Source organism: Anomaloglossus baeobatrachus, chromosome 2 (assembly GCF_048569485.1).
Source record: "Anomaloglossus baeobatrachus isolate aAnoBae1 chromosome 2, aAnoBae1.hap1, whole genome shotgun sequence".
Classification (NCBI taxonomy): domain Eukaryota; kingdom Metazoa; phylum Chordata; class Amphibia; order Anura; family Aromobatidae; genus Anomaloglossus; species Anomaloglossus baeobatrachus.
Window position 1 is genome coordinate 219041053 of NC_134354.1, and position 20175 is coordinate 219061227.

The 20175-nt window shown below is 50.0% G+C and overlaps 1 protein-coding gene across 1 annotated transcript in view; it reads right to left on the minus strand.

Moving 5' to 3' along the window:
- SIKE1 (suppressor of IKBKE 1) overlaps positions 1-10642 on the minus strand; it is a 29902-nt gene extending 19260 nt beyond the window's left edge. The window contains exon 1 of the mRNA XM_075333636.1: positions 10586-10642. The gene's annotated coding sequence lies outside the window, so the exon portion shown is untranslated. The remainder of the gene's footprint in view (positions 1-10585) is intronic.
- Between the last annotated feature and the right edge of the window lie 9533 nt (positions 10643-20175).

Consider the following 20175-nt stretch of genomic DNA (forward strand, 5'->3'; position numbering starts at 1 on the left):
CAATGAGCATCCACCCAACAATGCCAACGATACTACCAAATACACTCTTCGGAATGTAATTACCGCGGTGAATTTGCCACCGATCCGAGTTTACACCCACGGTCACATTACTCGGAAATGTTGTGATGCAGCTTAGACATCAGCAATATGTCAAATTTTTCAGTGATTTATTATAGTGAGAACTTGTTTTCTCAAAAAGCTGGGTGTAGAGTGACAGCATATGTAATAACTAAAGATGAGCGAGCACTAACATGCTTGGGTCCTTGGTATTCATACGTCAGACGGGCCAGACTCAAGTACCAAGTATAATGGAAGTCTATGGGGAACTGGAAGATCTTCTGGAAAAATACTCGAGTCCCCCATTGACTTCTATTATACTCTGTAAATGAGTTGAGCCTGTCCAAGCATCCGACTGCTCGTTACGCTTACTGAGTAGCTAAGCTAAGCATGGCAGTGCTCGCTCATCACTAGTTACAAGTACCAAGCACCTAAGAATGGCAGTGCTCGCTCATCATTAGTTACAAGTACCGAGCACCTAAGCATGGCAGTGCTCGCTCAGCACTAGTTACAAGTACCGAGCACCTAAGCATGGCAGTGCTCGCTCATCGCTAGTAATACAAGCCAAAGTGCAGACACGCTGCTGCATCCTAGGGATGTAAAGAAGAAGTACATGGTCGGGGATCCTGAGTGTTTATGAAAAAAATTACATTTAACCCCCTTCTCAATGTGTGTCACATATCAAGATAGGTAATAATACAGATCTGTGGGGTTCGACAGCAGAGACCCTCCAGATCAGCATAACAAGCCCACTTATCCCGGTTAGGATGGCACAGCAGTGCAGATGCTCGAACACCACCCAATTCATTCCCTGTCAAAAAAACCACACACGCAGAGCTCGGTAGGGAACGATTACAGCAGCGAATGAGCATGAGAACTGATGCTCTATTCAAATGGGGATAAAGGGGCTCAGTTCTGCGGATCTGTGGGGTCCCAGAGATCTGATCTCAGATATCTGTGCCTGCGAATAGCTGATAGCTTTGTTTCATGGAAAATACCTGTAAGGCCCTGTTCACATGCTGTAAATGATGCAGATCCATTTAGGCTGCTTTCACACTACGTTTTTTTAGCATGCGTCATGAACGTTTTTTGCTGCAAAAGCGGATCCTGTTTTTGCAAAGAAAAACGCATGCAAACGCATGTGTTATTTTGCAGGATCCTGTCACTTTAAGTTTATGGGCGGGCATTGGAGTCATGTGATCGGGAGTGAGGGGAACTGAACGTGAAAGACTGGGAGCCGACATCTGACAGCTGCGGAGGCTCGTAACGAAGGTAAACATCGGGTAACTTGCTTGGATACCCGATATTTACATTGGTTACGAGCGTCTGCAGCTGCTAGGAGCCAGCTCCCTGCACACGTAACCAAGATATACATCGGGTAACTAAGCCCGCGGTTACCCGATATTTACCTTGGTTACGAGAGCATCCCTCCGCTCTCAGGAGGGGGGAGAGAGGGAGGGAGGGGTGAGAGAGGGAGGGGTGAGAGAGGGAGGGGTGAGAGAGGGAGGGGTGAGAGAGGGAGGGGTGAGAGAGGGAGGGGTGAGAGAGGGAGGGGTGAGAGAGGGAGGGGGGAGAGAGGGAGGGGGGAGAGAGGGAGGGGGGAGAGAGGGAGGGGGGAGAGAGGGAGGGGGGAGAGAGGCACTGATCACACCAGGCTGGTTTCTGTGCATGCTCAGTAGAGCAAGCAGGATCCTGTCTATCAGCATGCCAGCGTTCACATGCGTTTGCGTGCTGTTTAGTCAGGATCCAGCAATTTGCAGTATTTGGACACAGCTCAAAAACGCTACAAGTAGCGTTTTTGAAAAAAGTTAAACTGCAAGTCGCTGGATCCTTACTATAAACGCACGTTAACGGATTCCGCTGTTTCCCATAGACTTGTATGGATGACGGATTGTGCCAAAAGGACCTGCGTTGCTTCCGCTGGGCGACGCTCCGTTGCTTCCGCCCAGCGGGAGGAACGCAGCATGTAACGTTGTTTTGAGCAGCGGAATCATCCGGATTTCACTGCGCATGTTTTTTTTTTAAATCAAACTTTATTTTGTCTCGCGGTGGCTGAACGTTCAGCGCCCGCCCGCCGGCATGCCCGGCCGCCGGCAAGTGACAGCGCTCAGCTGAGCGACCGGCCGCCGGCTATTGAGAGCGATCAGCTGATCGTTCACAATAGTCTGCTGCCGGTAAAACTGTAACGAACAAAAAAAGCTTTCCGTTGTTTTGTACGATTTGTAGCATCCGTTGTGCCACTATATGCAACGCATCCGTTGCATCCGTAACACAACGCAATGCTACGGAAGCCGTCCAACGCAAGTGTGAAAGTAGCCTAAGGCTACTTTCACACATCCGGTTTGAGCACTGCGGCTCAATCCGGCTGTGAAACCTATGCAACGGATGCGGCGAAAACACCGCATCCTTTGCATAAGTTTTTACATGCGGCCCGTCTGGTTTTCTCCGGTTGCGGCACGCTACTAAGCATGCGCAGTGGAAGAAACCGCATGCGGCGGCCGGATGCGTTTTTTGCCGCATCGCGCCGCATTCGGCGTCCATAGGCATGCATTGAAAAATGCGCCGCAGTGGCCGGAAGCATCGCGATGCGTTTTTTTGCCGGAGCAAAAAACGTACCAGGGAACGTTCCATCCTGCCGCCGCATCGGCTAAATCTGCCGCATGTGGCATAAACCGGACGGAACGCAAGCCCATGCGGCGCCAATGCAAGTCAATGCTGGAAAAAACGAAACCGGCGGCAAAAAAAAAACGGTTTTGTTTTTTCAGCAGGAGCGCCGTATTGTGCCGCACTGCTACAACCGGATGTGTGAAAGTAGCCTAAGACAGAAATTATGTGGCTTTGCCATGATTTTGGAAAATACACATCATGTAATCACAGCCGGAGACGTCTCGCAGACACCGAGATTGAATGGAACTGTAATGGACAGCGAAAATAAACTATTCTGTCACCAGATGGAAAGGAGCGGCTGCTTCATCCCCCATTGTGGACAGTCACGTGCAGTCTTATTAATACCATGCACGTTAGGCAGAAAAGTATGTGATCTGCCATCACCAGAAAACACAGCCAGCACCTGCACAACCCCGGGCACTATCACTGCCATCCATAGTGCACATACAGTGCCTTGTGAAAGTATTGGGCCCCCTTGAATTTTTCAACCTTTTCCAACATTTCAGGCTTCAAAGATGAAGATAAAAATTTTAATGTTATGGTGAAGAATCAACAAGTGGGACACAATTGTGAAGTTAAACGATATTTATTGCTTATTTTAAACTTTTGTAAAAAATAATAAACAAAAAATAATAAACTGAAAAGTGAGGCATGCAATATTATTCATCCCCGTTAAGTTAAAGGAGTTGTCCGACATTAGCTTAACAAAAATGTTTGAGTTTATCTGTGCTGTATTGTCATATAAATCACACCTACATTGTTATTTTTTGTTTTCTAATTTTGTTCCTCTTGAATTCACCCTTTATTCTCTGCAGCTCTTTGTTTACATTCAGATCCAGCAAAATGACCACTTCCTGTGCTGAACCTCAGTCAGAGCTGTCACCGCCCGGCCTCAGTGTCCAGCCCCACCCCAGTGTCCAGCCTCGCCCCCTGCCCGCCCCCTGCACACACAGTCCCTGTCAGTATTCTTCCCCAGCACCTGACCTGGTGTCACTACAGCATTGCAAATAACAGCCCCACATCGGGCTCTGCACCGCACACATATGGCTCTGTACCGCACACGCACACATATGGCTCTGTACCGCACACGCACACATATGGCTCTGTACCGCACACGCACACGCATGGCTCTGCACAGTACACGCACACACATTGCTCTGCACACGCACACATATGGCTCTGCACCGTACACGCACACACATGGCTCTGCACCATACACGCACACACATTGCTCTGCACACGCACACATATGGCTCTGCACCTCACACGCACACATATGGCTCTGCACCTCACACGCACACACATGGCTCTGCACACACACACACATGGCTCTGCACACGCACACACAAGGCTCTGCACCGTACACGCACACACATGGCTCTGCACACGCACACATATGGCTCTGCACACGCACACACATGGCTCTGCACACGCACACATATTGCTCTGCACACGCACACATATGGCTCTGCACCGCACACGCACACACATGGCTCTGCACACACATGGCTCTGCACACGCACACACATGGCTCTGCACCGTACACGCACACACATGGCTCTGCACACGCACACACATGGCTCTGCACCGTACACGCACACACATTGCTCTGCACACGCACACATATGGCTCTGCACCTCACACGCACACATATGGCTCTGCACCTCACACGCACACACATGGCTCTGCACACACACACACATGGCTCTGCACACGCACACACAAGGCTCTGCACCGTACATGCACACACATGGCTCTGCACACGCACACATATGGCTCTGCACACGCACACACATGGCTCTGCACACGCACACATATTGCTCTGCACACGCACACATATGGCTCTGCACCGCACACGCACACACATGGCTCTGCACACACATGGCTCTGCACACGCACACACATGGCTCTGCACCGTACACGCACACACATGGCTCTGCACACGCACACACATGGCTCTGCACCGTACACGCACACACATTGCTCTGCACACGCACACATATGGCTCTGCACGTCACACGCACACACATGGCTCTGCACGCACACACACGGCTCTGCACACGCACACACGGCTCTGCACACGCACACACAAGGCTCTGCACCGTACACGCACACATGGCTCTGCACACGCACACATATGGCTCTGCACCTCACACGCACACATATGGCTCTGCACCTCACACGCACACATATGGCTCAGCACACGCACACATATGGCTCTGCAACCCCCCCCATCCCCATCAGGAACACATGTGGAATACATACTCACCTGTCCTCGGTCCCCGCCGCTCCTGCACGTTCGCGCGCTGTCTGTGCGCTCTTCAGCACAGTAGTGACGTCACCACTGTGATGAACAGAGCACAGACAGCGGGAGGGACAGTGATGAGAAGCTGCGCTGCGCTGCTTCTCATCAGCACTTTCAAATGTACCGGCATCAGTGATCTGTGATGCCGGTACATTTGAATGTGTGATCCTGGGCAGGGGCCCGGTGCTGGAGCTGACACCACGGCAGCTGCCGCCAGGCCCCGCCCCCAGGTCACGGACCCCACAGCAGTGCAGGGGGAGGTTACTGAAGGTGCGGGGAAATGTGTGGGAGGGTGCAGGGAAGGGGGGCGGGGCTCATCACACTGTAGACACCCAGCAGGGAGGTGACAAGCTGTTCCACATTTGCATGTCAACATGGCCCTGCCCATGTAGACATGAAATGACCGGAAGCAGCAAAATCGCGGCAGGAGCGGTCACATGACCGCTCTGAGCCGGGGGAGAGGGGCTGACAGCAGGGCAGGTAAGTGGTCTCTATCTACTTACCTGCCCCAATGTAGCCCAATAGGGAAATAAAAAAAAAAAATGTCAAAGAAGCCGGATAACCCCTTTAATACTTTGTAGCGCCACTTTTTGCTGCGATTACAGCTGCAAGTCGCTTGGGGTATGTCTCTATCAGTTTTGCACATCGAGAGACTGAAATTCTTGCCCATTCTTCCTTTGTAAACAGCTGGAGCTGAGTGAGGTTGGGTGGAGAGCATTTGTGAACAGCAGTTTTCAGCTCTTTCCAGATTCTTGATTGGATTCAGGTCTGGACTTTGGCTTGGCCATTCTAACACCTGGATATATGTTTATTTGTGAACCATTCCATTGTAGATTTTGCGTTATGTTTGGGATCATTGTCTTGTTGAAGACAAATCTCCATCCCAGTCTCAGGTCTTTTGCAGACTCCAATAGGTTTTCTTCAAAGAATTGTCCTGTATTTGGCTCCATCCATCTTCCCATCAATTTTAACCATCTTCCCCTGTCCCTGCTGAAGAAAAGCAGGCCCAAACCATAATGCTGCCACCTCCATGTTTGACAGTGGGGATGGTGTGTTCAGAGTGATGAGCTGTGTTGCTTTTACGCCAAACATATTGTTTGGCATTGTGCCCAAAAAGTTTGATTTTGGTTTCACCTGACCAGAGCACTTTCTTCCACATGTTTGGTGTCTCTCCCAGGTGGTTTGTGGCAACCTTTAAACAACACTTTTTATGGATATCATTGAGAAATGTCTTTCTCCTTCCCATTCTTCCATAAAGGCCAAATTTGTGCAGTGTACGACTGATTATTGTCCTATGGACAGACTCTCCCACCTCAGCTGTAGATCTCTGCAGTTCATCCAGAGTGATCATGGGCCTCTTGGCTGCATCTCTGATCAGTTTTCGCCTTGATTGAGATGAAAGTTTGGATGGACGGCCGGGTCTTGGTAGATTTGCAGTGGTATGATACTCCTTCCATTTCAATATGATCGCTTGCACAGTGCTGCTTGGGATGTTGTTTTGGAAATCTTTTTGCAACCTGCTTTAAACGTCTCCACAACAGTATCACGGACCTGCCTGTTGGGTTCCTTGGTCGTCATGATGCTCTCTGTTCTTTAAACAGAACACTGAGAATATCACAGAGCAGGTGCATTTATATGGAGACTAGATTACACACATGTGGCTTATATTTATCATCATCAGTCATTTAGGACAACATTGGATCATTCAGAGATCCTCAATGAACTTCTGGAGTGAGTTTGCTGCACTGAAAGTAAAGGGGCCGAATATTATTGCACGCCCCAATTTTCAGTTTTTTATTTTTTACAAAAACCTTAAATAAGCAATACATATCGTTTACCTTCACAATTGTGCCCCACTTGTTGTTGATTCTTCACCATAACATTTACATTTTTATCTTAATGTTTGAAGCCTGAAATGTGGGAAAAGGTTGAAAAATTCAAGGGGGCCGAATACTTTCGCAAGGCACTGTATATACAGCGTCAGATCAGTGCCTGTCTGCTGCCATCACCAGAGAACACAGCCAGGATCTGCACAACCCCGGGCACCATCAATGCCATCCATAGTGTACATATACAGTGCCTACAAGTAGTCTTCAACCCCCTGCAGATTTAGCAGGTTTGATAAGATGCAAATAAGTTAGAGGCTGCAAACTTCAAACAAGAGCAGGATTTATTAACAGATGCATAAATCATACAAACCAACAAGTTATGTTGCTCAGTTAAATTTTAATAAATTTTCAACATAAAAGTGTGGGTCAATTATTATTCAACCCCTAGGTTTAAAGGGAACCTGTCATCAGAAATTTCGCCCAAAAGCTAAAAGATTCCCCCTCTGCAGCTCCTGGGCTGCATTCTAGGAAGGTCCCTGTTATTATTGTGCCCCATGTGAGACCAAAATAAAGCCTTTATAAAGTGCTACCTTTTTGTATGCAGCTTCTGTAAATGTGACACGGGGGCGGGCTTTCTGGCGTCCGTTATTCTGCCCCCTGGTCCTGTATGCCGCCCCCATCGCTCCTTTCCATATCTCATGCACCGCCCACTGCTCCAGCCATCCCCGCGCATGCCCAGTGCCAGTCTCACAGAACTGAGCAGTGTGACCGCTGGTGACGTGTGCGCAGGCAAGTGATTATGGGCGGGACTGTGACTGTTATCAGCAAGTACCCGCCCATAATCTCGTGAGCGCGCAAATCTCTCCAGCGGTCACACTGAGCTCAGTGTAGATGCTAGACTGTATGGGCTGCTTCCAGGGATGACGTCCCTTTATCACGTGATAGGGGCGTGTTCAAAATACTATCACGTGACAAAGGGACGTCATCCCTGGAAGCAGCCCATACAGTCTAGCATCTACACTGAGCTCAGTGTGACCGCTGGAGAGGTTTGCGCGCTCACGAGATTATGGGCGGGTACTTGCTGATAACAGTCACAGTCCCGCCCATAATCACTTGCCTGCGCACACGTCACCAGCGGTCACACTGCTCAGTTCTGTGAGACTGGCACTGGGCATGCGCGGGGATGGCTGGAGCAGTGGGCGGTGCATGAGATATGGAAAGGAGCGATGGGGGCGGCATACAGGACCAGGGGGCAGAATAACGGACGCCAGAAAGCCCGCCCCCGTGTCACATTTACAGAAGCTGCATACAAAAAGGTAGCACTTTATAAAGGCTTTATTTTGGTCTCACATGGGGCACAATAATAACAGGGACCTTCCTAGAATGCAGCCCAGGAGCTGCAGAGGGGGAATCTTTTAGCTTTTGGGCGAAATTTCTGATGACCGGTTCCCTTTAATATTTTGTGGAATAACCCTGGTTTGCAATTACAGCTAATAATCGTTTTTTATAAGACCTGATCAGGCCGGCACAGGTCTCTGGAGTTATCTTGGCCCACTCCTCCATGCAGATCTTCTCCAAGTTATCTAGGTTCTTTGGGTGTCTCATGTGGACTTTAATCTTGAGCTCCTTCCACAAGTTTTCAATTGGGTTAAGGTCAGGAGACTGCCTAGGCCACTGCAACACCTTGATTTTTTCCCTCTTGAACCAGGCTTTGGTTTTCTTGGCTGTGTGCTTTGGGTCGTTGTCTTGTTGGAAGATGAAATGACGACCCATCTTAAGATCCTTGATGGAGGAGCGCAGGTTCTTGGCCAAAATCTCCAGGTAGGCCGTGCTATCCATCTTCCCATGGATGCGGACCAGATGGCCAGGCCCCTTGGCTGAGAAACAGCCCCACAGCATGATGCTGCCACCACCATGCTTGACTGTAGGGATGATATTCTTGGGGTCGTATGCAGTGCCATCCAGTCTCCAAACGTCACGTGTGTGGTTGGCACCAAAGATCTCGATCTTGGTCTCATCAGACCAGAGAACCTTGAACCAGTTTGTCTCAGAGTCCTCCAAGTGATCATGAGCAAACTGTAGACGAGCCTTGACATGATGCTTTGAAAGTAAAAGGTACCTTACGGGCTCGTCTGGAACGGAGACTATTGCGGTGGAGTACGTTACTTATGGTATTGACTGAAACCAATGTCCCCACTGCCATGAGATCTTCCCGGAACTCCTTCCATGTTGTCCTTGGGTTAGCCTTGACTCTTCGGACAAGCCTGGCCTCGGCGCGGGTGGAAACCTTCAATGGCTGTCCAGGCCGTGGAAGGCTAACAGTAGTTCCATAAGCCTTCCACTTCCGGATGATGCTCCCAACAGTGGAGACAGGTAGGCCCAACTCCTTGGAAAGGGTTTTGTACCCCTTGCCAGCCTTGTGACCCTCCACGATCTGGTCTCTGATGGCCTTGGAATGCTCCTTTGTCTTTCCCATGTTGACCAAGTATGAGTGCTGTTCACAAGTTTGGGGAGGGTCTTAATTAGTCAGAAAAGGCTGGAAAAAGAGATAATTAATCCAAACATGTGAAGCTCATTGTTCTTTGTGCCTGAAATACTTCTTAATACTTTAGGGGAACCAAACAGAATTCTTGTGGTTTGAGGGGTTGAATAATTAATGACCCTCTGAATAAACTTTTCACAATTTAAAAAAAAAATAAAAAAAGAAATAACATTCTTTTTTGCTGCAGTGCATTTCACACTTCCAGGCTGATCTACAGTCCAAATGTCACAATGCCAAGTTAATGCCGAATGTGTAAACCTGCTAAATCTGCAGGGGGTTGAATACTACTTGTAGGCACTGTATACAGCGTCAGATCAGTGCCCGCCTGCTGCCATCACCAGGGGGCTCAGCCAGCACGTGCACAACCCCGGGCACCATCACTGCCATCCATAGTGTATATATATATATATATACAGCGTCAGATCAGTGCCTGTCTTCTGCCATCACCAGGGGGTTCAGCCAGCACCTGCACAACCCCGGGCACCATCACTGCCATCCATAGTGTACATATATACAGCATCAGATCAGTGCCCGCCTGCTGCCATCACCAGGGGGTTCAGCCAGCACCTGCACAACCCCGGGCACCATCACTGCCATCCATAGTGTACATATATACAGCGCTTCCCCTGTATAACCCATCTACCCCATAGACATTCCTGTGGCTTCTCCCGATTTGGGGATATACACACGTTACGTAATTCCAGGCATTTGGGGTTAAACATCCGTTTTGTGACACATTTTGCACTTTGGCTTTTACAGTCTCTGCTTTTCTACAAAATGTAACTTTGATGTGTTCTGAGGTGATAAATCAGCAGAGAGGAGCTCAGGAGGAGACTGATAAACTCTCCCTGTGGACTGTCACAATGAGCTCACTGATGGCTTCTCAGTTCCCCCATTCTGCAGCCAGCAATACACAGTGCAATGCAGAGGCAAGAGCAGGTGAAATGTGAAAACATGTTCAATGAACCCAAATTCAAGTAGCCTCATATACATGCGACTAAGTTAAAAACAAAATGTCTCTAGCAGTGGGAAACCCCTTTTAAGCAAGTACAGCCAGGTTCTCTGCAGCCGCAGTGCTCTGAGCTGTAGGCAGCAGGGGGCGCTGTCCCAGCAGCACTGCACAATGACTGGGGGGACACCGGCCACACCGAGCACTGCCCCTCTCCAGCCGATCACCACCATTACCTGCCAAACCTGCCCGGCGACCGACAGTCTCAGCAACTTCCGCCTCCACTCGCCGGAAGTTCCAATCAAGCGTTCTGATTGGTGGCAAGATGTCATTTACATGGCTACAACTACGTCATGTATTAGTGCGGCCATGTCATGTCCTGGCAAGTTCCAGTTTATCTGCTATGACGCTTTATTCCTGGGGTTTATACCGAGGACGAGGCTTCACTTACAGACGAGTTATTGCTGCGGAGTCACTTCGTTCTATCAGCATGACAATATTGTTTAATACTGCGCCATCTAGTGGTCAACTAGGAAAATGCAGCTTCCTGCGCTTAAAGGGAATTAAACATCAGGATTTTGGTATATAAGGTGCAGCCAGTGCAGTACTGGCACTATCAGGCACATTGTGTATATACCATTAGTGGGCAGCTCGGATGTTTAGGCTGTGAAATCCAAGTTTATGAAGTTTGAAAATTCATCCACTTTTTGATTGACATGTGCACTTCTCCAGATAATGTCTGGGCGGGTTATGCACATGATCCCCCCCCCCCCCCCCCCCACACACACACACACACACACACACCTACACACCTGTTCCTCTGTCTCTCTGGCTGTATGCAAATTTCTCTCTTCAGTTACACGGCGTCGGAGTTGGCGCCTGCGCATAGTGCTTATCTCCGGCGCCATGTTTTTGAAGCCCGCATTACCCAGTTTTGTGCCTGAGATGGCGGCGCATGCGCCCTCGCTTTTTCAGATCTCGATATGACCGCGGGAGCGTGCGCGGTGACAACAGGACTGGAGAACAGCTGATCTTAGCCAGATTAGCTGCAGCAGACGTCTGCTACGATATCGTAGCTGCAGCTAATCGGTAAGATCAGCTGTTCTCCAGTCCTGTTGTGACCACGCGCGCTCCCGCGGTCATAACGAGAACTGAAGAAGCGAGGGTGCATGCGCCGCCCTCTCAGGCACAAAACTGGGTAATGCGGGCTTCAAAAACATGGCGCCGGAGATAAGCGCTATGCGCATGAGCCAACTCTGATGCTGTGTTTCTGAATAGAGAAATTTGCATACAGCTAGAAACAGGGAGGAACAGGCAGCGGGAGGGGGGGGGGCGGGAATCATTTGCATAACTCACCCGGATATTATCTGGAGAAGTGCACATGTCAATCAAAAAGTGGATGAATTTTCAAACTTCATAAACTTGGATTTCACAGCCTAAACATCCGAGCTGCCCACTAATGATATGTACAGCCTGTGCCTGATAGTGCCAGTACTGCACTGGCTTTACCTTATATACCAAAATCCTGATGTTTGGTTCCCTTTAAAGCGCTTTACATATACGTAGGTCTACTGGGAGGTCAGGTGACTTCCGGCTCTTTCTGGGGCTCCCAGTCCAGTGTCGTGCCACCCAGCCCGATGTCGTGACGTCCAGTCCGGTGTCGTGCCGCCCAGTTCGGTGTCATGTAGTCTTTATTCACAACACAAAGCATGTTCATTGTTAGAGATTTGCATAAAACATTTGTGCCGCCCCTGCAGCGGATCGAACCACTCGGATCCGGGGGTGCTGATCACTCGTGGCTCGGGGGTCTCCGGACCCGGGGACCACACTCAAATGTAAATGGGGATATTTACAGGGGATTTGGTAAAGTTCGTGACGCCACCCGTGGTGTGCGGTAATTGGGAGTACCGCCGCTGCCGTTGGGAGTACCTGGGGTGATGGAGTGGGGCATCTAGGTGACGTTGCCCTCCATGGGTAGGGACAGGCCCTGGGACTCTGTTTGGAGATATTGGGACACAGTGCAGGGATCAGTTGGGTACTCACTCAGCAATGAAGCAGATGCTGACAATCGGGTAAACCAAGTCTCTGAACGCCGTTGCCTCTCAAGGGGAGCTCGTCCAGGTCCCGTCCCCTACAGTGTTGTTGGTGGTCCGTAACCTGCCTCCTGGCACTAAGTTTTAGATTGTCTGTTGTGGCCCAGTAGCTTGGAGCTATCCGGGCCCCGCTCCCCACTGTGGCTAAGTGAAGGAGCCTGCTCTCAGGAGCTCACGCTTGGGATTTCAGTGGACCGCTTGCAAGGTAAGCCCTATCCAGGGCCGGCCTTAGGCTAAATGGCGCCCTGTGCCAAATTACCCTTTGGTGCCCCCAAACCATGTCACAGGCGACCTGCAGCCAATCAGCAGCTGGTTTACTCTCTCATCCTTTAGATAAAACTGACATCCAGAGGAAGTCATGAAACAGCAGCAGCTCTCCCTTCTTCTGGATTACAGTTTTGAAAGAGGGATAGTGAAGCAGCCGCTGATTGGCTGCAGATCACAAGACCCCGGTGCCCGGTTGTATTGCTTTTCTGCTGCGTTTGTTTTTTTCATGTACTGTAAAATGACAAAAAAGCCTCGCCCTAAGCATACTGCAATTTAGTTATTTAAAAAAAAATAAAAATCATTTGCAAAAAACATCCTGAAAGTCTATATGTATGCGCCGTTGTTACTGGCTTCATTTCTGGTGTCTATGCAATGACGGTATTCTGTTTTTCTTTTAAGTATATAGAGCGAGTGGCTTCTTCCAATTTTAGCCGCCCCACGAATGAAAAGGTTACCTCTTTTAGCCGTTTCATGGCTTTTGAAGCCTACAGCAGCTAAACTAATTAACCAAAGACGGAACATGTGCACAGCAAAATCATTCTGAAATTGCTGTGCATCATGTCCCTTTGCTATGGTGTATTTGCAGCGCTTTTTTAGGCAGGTACTCCCTGTTGCTCACACGCTTTATCTGTTGTGCACAGAAACATGTCCGCTTTTTTCCGGCATCACTGATGTCCCACAGACCACACTATGGTGTGATCCGTGAAACATGTACCAGAAAAACACGGACATTGAAAATAAAGTGATTTTTACATTCAACTTCTCCAGCTGTCTCCAGCCTCTGCTGGCTGCTGCTTCCTGCCCGGCTAATTACTGTCATGCATATTCATTTATGCATGGCACAGCCGACCCGGAAGTACTTGCAGAGGGGAGACACAGCGGCGGCCGGATGCAGCAGAGCTGGAGAGTTCAGCCCCATGGACAGCAGGAGCGGGGGCAGGTGAGTATCTCCATGTGCTATCATGTATCACAGATCACGGATTGCACATTGACAACCCCCGTGTGCTGTGAATCACGGCACACAGAGGGACACATGCGCATTTAACACGTCAGTGAAAAAATGCTTTTTTTATAAAAAAAAAAGTTTTCATTGCCATATTGTGAGAACTGTAACTTTTTTCTTTTTGGAGCGAACAGGGCTGTGTGGAAGCTTATTTTTTGCACAATAAGCTGAAGGATTTTTGCTACTATTATGGGGTACATAACATTTCTTGATTGCTATTTATTCAGATGTTTGAGGGAAAACCAGCAATTCGCTTATTCTTTTCAATTTTTTGCTCAGTTCACCATGCGATAAAAGTGATGACTGATTTATTCTTCGGGTCAGAACGATTACGCTATACCAGATTTATACAATTTTTTTATACTTTGCGATGTTTGCACACTAAAAGCAATATTTTACAAAAATGAATTTCTTTTTGCATCGCCATATTCTGAGAGCTGTAACTTTTTTAATTTTTTTGTTCAAAAGAGCTTTTAGGGCTTATTCCTTCACATATGACTTTTGTTGGCTTTTTATTCAATTTTTGTGTTTTCAGTAAGACTAAAAAACATTTTTGGAGTGATTTTTCCCAAAGTTTTTTTTTTTTAATTTATGGTGTTTGCGTAACAGCATTATAATTTCTTTATAATAACCTACACCTTAGGTTAATAATTAATAATAATTAATAATAATAATAATTTTATTCATTTATATAGCGCTATTAATTCCACAGCGCTTTACATACATTGGCAACACTGTCCCCATTGGGGCTCACAATCTAGATTCCCTATCTGTATGTCTTTGGAGTGTGGGAGGAAACCGGAGTACCCGGAGGAAACCCACGCAAACACGGGGAGAACCCTTTAAAAGGGCTGTCCACTAAATTTGACAACCCCTATTCATTCCATTTGCTGAAGCATAACCACATACACCCTTTGTAATAAAATGATGCCCCACTTCAATCCATAAAAGGGATGTCAACAACCCCTTCTCATTCACCTTGTTTGCCCCAGAAAAATAAATAAAGCTATACTCCCCTCCGGTACGGCCTCAGTTCCAGAGATCTCTAAAGCTGCGTTCCATGAGGCCCCTTGACCAAACAGCGCCCAGTGTTTCTCTCTCCGCCTTCAGACATTTGAGCAGGATGTGAGCGCTACACTGAATTTCTGCCGAAATGTCCAAAGGTGGGCATAAGAAAGCCGGTGCTGATTGCTTTTGGGGCTCGTGAGTCATAACAATGTCACAGATGCCCCTGGAACGCAGTTTTAGACATCGCTGGAACCAAGGCTGCACCGGAGGGGCGTATAGCTTTCTTTATTTTTCTGTAGCAAACAAGGGGAATGAGAAGGGGTTATCCAAGTAGTGGACTTCCCTTTTATGGACTGGAGTGGGGCATCATTTTATTTCAAAGGGTGTATGTGGTTATGCTTCATGGAGGTGCCATTTTACAGTAGTGGTGCATATTAACCCCTTCACGACCTTGGACGGATCTATCCGTCATAGATCGTGTCCCGTTAAGCCCCGCCCCCTGCCGCGGGCAGGCGGCGTGGATCGGCACACATATCAGCTGTTTTCAACAGCTGACATGTGTGCCTGCTAGCCGCGGGTGGAATCGCTTCCACCCGCGGCCATTAACCCCTTAAATCTTGCTGCCAAAGTCTGGCAGCAAGATTTAAATGCGCGCGGCCATGTTTGTTACTTACCGCCGCCCCCACCGGAAGTCACGTGTGTTATCACGTGACTATCGGTGGTTGCCATCGTAGCACAGGGTCATGTGATGACGCCTGCTGCTATGATCTTTCACTTTCATTTTCCCTCGGCCGAGAGCAGAGGGAAAACCAAAGTGAGTGAATCTGCTGATTACAGCGGTATTGCTGTGATCAGCAGATAGCGATCAGCGATCGGATTGCTGATTGCTATAGCCCCCTAGGGGGACTAGTAAAATAAAAAAAAAAAGTAAAAAAAAAAGTTTTAAAAAATAAAAAAAAAACAAAAAACCTAAAAGTTCAAATCACCCCCCTTTCCCCCCATTGAAAATTAAAGGGTTAAAAAATAAATAAATATACACATATTTGGTATCGCCGCGTTCAGAAATGCCCGATCTATCAAAATATAAAATCAATTATTCTGATTGGTAAACGGCGTAGTGGCAAAAAAATTCCAAACGCCAAAATTACGTTTTTTGGTCGCCGCAAGTTTTGCGCAAAATGCAATAACAGGCGATCAAAACGTAGCATCTGCGCAAAAATGGTACCATTATAAACGTCAGCTCGAGACGCAAAAAATAAGCCATCACTGAGCCATAGATCCCAAAAAATAAGAACTCTACGTGTTTCGGAAAATGGCGCAAAACGTGCGCCACTTTTATTGGACAAACTTGTGAATTTTTTTTAACCCCTTAGATACAAGTAAACCTATACATGTTTGGTGTCTACAAACTCGCACCGACCTGAGGCATCACACCCAGACATCAGTTTTACCATATAGTGAACACCGTGAATAAAATATCCCAAAAACTATTGTACGATCCCACTTTTTTTGCAATTTTTCCGCACTTGGAATTTTTTTGCCGTTTTCCAGTACACTATATGGTAAAACTTATGATTTCATTTAAAAGTACAACTCGTCCCGCAAAAAACAAGCCCTCATATGGCAAGATTGACGGAATAATAAAAAAGTTACGGCTCTTGGAAGAAAAGGAGCAAAAAACAAAAACGCAAAAACGGAAAGTGCCCGGGGGCTGAAGGGGTTAATATACTACTATGTAAGGACACACACACACACACACACACACACACACACACACACACAACACCCCTTGCATGAAAATGATGCCCACTCCAGGAACACAATCACATATCCTTGATGGTAACAAAAACACATACCATATTTTTTGTTTTATAAGATGTGCCGGATTATAAGACGCACCCCAAATTTAGAGATAAAAAAAAAGTAAAAAAATGGGGTCCATCTTATACTCCATTGTTGTCTTACTGGATAGGGAGCAGAGTCACAGGAGGCAGGCACGGCGGTGGGAACGGTGTGGCGGTGCTGGCAGCGGTAGGGCTGTGCTGGCAGCGGAAGCTGTGCTGGCTGTGTGGAGCAGGCTGGTGCGGCGGGTGTCCCAGATGCTCTGTCAGCGGTGCGGGCTTCAAAGAAATAGCCTCCGGAGCAGATTGAGCTTTCAGTTCAATGACAAGATCTTGAGCTAAGGGCTCCATCTGCACATGCGCCGCCCGGACGCCATAATTTGAACCCAGAGCATCTGGGACATCAGCCACACCGCCCTGCTCCACACAGCCACCGCTGCCCTCAAAGACAGATATCCAGCCTCAGAGAGAGGCAGCCGGTCGCCCGCAGAGAGAGGCAGCCGGTCGCCCGCAGAGAGAGGCAGCCGGTCGCCCGCAGAGAGAGGCAGCCGGTCGCCCGCAGAGAGAGGCAGCCGGTCGCCCGCAGAGAGAGGCAGCCGGTCGCCCGCAGAGAGAGGCAGCCGGTCGCCCGCAGAGAGGGGCAGCCGGTCGCCCGTAGAGAGGGGCAGCCGGTCGCCCGCAGAGAGAGGCAGCCGGTCGCCCGCAGAGAGAGGCAGCCGGTCGCCCCCGCAGAGAGGGGCAGCCGGTCGCCCCCGCAGAGAGGGGCAGCTGGTCGCCTGCAGAGAGGGGCAGCCGGTCGCCCCCGCAGAGAGGGGCAGCCGGTCGCCCCCGCAGAGAGGGGCAGCCGGTCGCCCCCGCAGAGAGGGGCAGCCGGTCGCCCGCAGAGAGAGGCAGCCGGTCGCCCGCAGAGAGAGGCAGCCGGTCGCCCGCAGAGAGGGGCAGGCGGGCATAGAGGCATAGAGGGGCAGGCGGCCGTCCGGCCTTTCCGCCCGCACAGAGAGGCAGATGGCCGCCCGCCCGCACAGACAAGCGGCCAGCGCCCGCACAGAGAGGCAGGCGGTCGCCCGCCCGCACAGTCAAGCGGCCGGCACCCGCGTGCCTGCACAGAGGGAGGCGGCCGGCCGGCCTTCCCGCCCGCACAGAGAGGCAGGCGGCCGCCCTCCCGCACAGACAAGCGGCCGGCGCCCGCACAGAGAGGCAGGCGGCCGCCCTCCCGCACAGACAAGCGGCCGGCGCCCGCACAGAGAGGCAGGCGGCCGCCCTCCTGCACAGACAAGCGGCCGGCGCCCGCATAGAGAGGCAGGCGGCCGCCCTCCCGCACAGACAAGCGGCCGGCGCCCGCACAGAGAGGCAGGCGGCTGCACGCCTGCACAGACAAGCGGCCGGCGCCCGCACAGAGAGGCAGGCGGCCGCCCTCCCGCACAGACAAGCGGCCGGCGCCCACACAGAGAGGCAGGCGGCCGCCCTCCTGCACAGACAAGCGGCCGGCGCCCGCATAGAGAGGCAGGCGGCCGCCCTCCCGCACAGACAAGCGGCCGGCGCCCGCACAGAGAGGCAGGCGGCTGCCCGCCCGCACAGACAAGCGGCCGGCGCCCGCACAGAGAGGCAGGCGGCTGCCCACCTGCACAGACAAGCAGCCGGCGCCCGCAAAGAGAGGCAGGCGGCCGGTCGGCCACCCGCACAGACAAGCAGCCGGCGCCCGCAAAGAGAGGCAGGCACCCGGCCTCCCGCACAGAGAGGCAGGCGCCCGGCCGCCCGTAAGGAGAGGCTGGCACCCGGCCATCCGCCCGCACAGAGAGGCAGGAAATTAACTTCTTACCCCTCTGCGGTGCCCCCCCTGAAGAATGGCCATTGGCGCCCTGTGCGGCCGCACAAGTCACACATGCCTAAAGCCGGCCATGGCCCTATCCCCCTCCTTGCGCTAGTGCCCCTGATCTCTGAGCCGGTGGGAACAGTCTATAAAGGCCCTGTCCTCCGCATGTTAATTGCCGGGTTGCCTGAAGCTTCTCCCCAACCTAGGGTCCCGGACCGGTGATAGGACCAGGCTGCTGTCCGTCCTCTTCGATGGGTTCCAGGCACCAAGCCTCAATCCCCTGCGACCGGGCGTCCGACTCCTCTAGGTCCAGACCACCATCTGCAACCTAGTTTTCCTCTCCCTTGGGAGCTACAACTCCCAGCTTCCTCAGAGCTCCTCTCAGCTCGATGGCCACCACTGAACTGACTTGACACCTCCCACCTCCCTGTCTGAACCCTAGGTGGGCAGCCCTATTCCTGCTTAAGCAGCCCACTGGTGTGTCTGACAAGTGTAGTGCAAAGTGTATCTAGGATTTGTGAATGCTGATGGAGGCAACACTGCAGAATAGAGACCCAGAACCATGGGGGGTTGAATACTGTATGGGGAGGGCAGTTTGTGCAGTACCCTGTGATGACCCGAATAGGCCAGGGCGTCACACATTAAATTAATTTTTTTTTTTTTTTTTACTTGTGCAATTTAAGTTTTAAATGTGAAAATTGTTGCATAAAAAGGATTAAAAAAAACAAAAAATCCCCGATCTTTAAAAATTCCTGGTATAAATGTCATGTAACAGTAAAAAGCACATAGCAACCCAACATCCCAAAAGTGAGCACACCCCTCCCATTTGTGTAAATATATTATTATATCTTTTCATGGGACAACACTGAAGATATAACACTTGGTTGCAATGTAAAGCTGTATAATAGTGTACAGCTTGTATAACAGTGTAAATTTGGTGTATCCTGTAAATAGCTCAACACACGGCCATCAACGTCTAAACGGCTGGCAACTAAAGTGAGTACACCCCTTAAGTGAAAATGCCCAATTACTCATTTTCTCTCTCGGGTGTCATGTGACTCATTAGTGTTACAAGGTCTCAGGTCTGTATCGGGAGCAGCTGTGTTACATTCGGTGACTTCCTCGCACACTCATACTGGTCACTGGAACAAGCTAAAAAAAGGAGCACTAGCCAACAATTCATAAACCATGGAAGGTGATGGTAGAAATGAGGAAACTCGCATGGCAGGTGGCCCCCAACCCCTGTACTCTGGTACAACGAATCCTCATCAGAGTAATTTTCAATATGGTGGTCACACTGCTGCCGTTCTTATGAATGTTGTGTGAAGCCTTCATCTCTACATCCGCTATCAGAGTTCCCAGTCAGCAGAGCCTGGGGCCACATGAGCACTTCTGCAAATGCATCGCATGACACTCGGCTCCCGCTCTGCTGGAAAGTTAGTAGGGTGTCATGCCACTGTGTTGCGATCCTGCAGGGAGGAGGGGGCGCGCGCTGCTGATGCATATATTGCACTGCACTCCGCTGTAATGTGAGTGCAGTGCGATGTTTCTCACCCACCCATAGACTTGTATGGAACAGAACAATGGAAAAGATCCAGCTGGACTCCAAGGGGATGAATAAAAATGCTTCTTTATTTGTAACTTGGTTAAAAATAAATATCCATATTCCAAATGAAAACACCGGCTTGTGCACACTGATGAATGGCAGATGTATACCACAACGCGTTTCGGCGGAACGCCTTCCTCAGGTCCTGGTTTCCGAAGTGCCAACATGGCAAATACCATGTTTTTCCAAAAATAA